Consider the following 1263-nt stretch of genomic DNA (forward strand, 5'->3'; position numbering starts at 1 on the left):
AGGAGGCATCCAAACAAATAGGCCCAGCCGCCATGGGGTAGACTAGAGCACCCGAGGGCTAGCCAACGTGAGAAAGCCCCTAGCACGACCGATTGCCCCCATCAACAAGCCCATGCGCGGCACTAGGTGCCACCAAATCAGTCCCTAAAGCACAAGCTTGTTGCTAGAAAGCAAGCGAGAATGTAGGAATCACCCCGGCGGTAGCGATTAGTGGCCGGTCAAACTATAAGGCGGGCCGGCATCATCGGATGCCCGAGCAACAATGGTAACGCTGGTGCCATAACATATCCGCCCGTGCACAAGCAGCACGGGAGGCATCAAACAAATAGGCCCAGCCACCGCTTCGCGCCGGTGGAACTAGAAACACCGCGAGGGCTAGCCAACGTGAGAAAGCCCCTAGCACGACCGATTGCCCCCATCAACAAGCCCATGCGTGGCACTAGGTGCCACCAAATCCGTCCCTAAAGCACAAGCTTGTTGCTAGAAAGCAATCGAGAATGTAGGAATCACCCCCACGAAAACGAGCCCAAAAAGCGGTCGTCGGGACATGGTCGGCCGGCGGCGGCCGCCGCCACAACCACCGCCGGCGGCGGTGGAGACGATACCCCCCCGCCGGTGGCATGGGGGGCGTGGCACACGCCCTTTCCATGGGCGCCAGGGGCATGCCCATGTGAGGGGGGCGGCATGGTCAGCCCTCCTGGCTGACCATGTTGGGGCTTGCATGCCCCCCCTAAAGAGCATTTAGAGCCAAATCCCAACCTGCAGGAGGAAACATCAAATGTCCGAGGAAACATAAAGGCCTTTTTTATCGAAATACTTTGAATTTGGACGAGATTTTTTGCAGGCATGCTTAGAAAAATCATATCTTGAAGTAGGAGCAAGCCTCACAATTTTTCGACATCGGGATTTTTTTATTTAATTTTTTTTGATTAAATAAATCCGAAAAATCAAAAAAAATCGAAAATAGGCAAAAATCGATAGGTGATGCTTGGAACACATCCAAGATGTATTGGAATGAATTTAGGAAACCAATTTGGGTAGTTTCAATTGTCCAAAAGCACGAGACAAGTGTTCGCCCCCGTTCATGCACGTCGGGTGGCAACATTGGGGGGCCATGTTGTGAGTGTTGTATTGCAATCTTTTGAGGCAACAAGGAAGATTGCTTTTGTAGAGTTTGTGTGATCTACGGTGTTCTTCGTCGGACCTTTGTGTGCTTGACATAGTAGGCAAAGCACCACGGGTGTGTCGCGGCGTGCCTTGGGG

Source organism: Juglans regia, unplaced genomic scaffold (assembly GCF_001411555.2).
Source record: "Juglans regia cultivar Chandler unplaced genomic scaffold, Walnut 2.0 Scaffold_408, whole genome shotgun sequence".
NCBI classification, from domain to species: domain Eukaryota; kingdom Viridiplantae; phylum Streptophyta; class Magnoliopsida; order Fagales; family Juglandaceae; genus Juglans; species Juglans regia.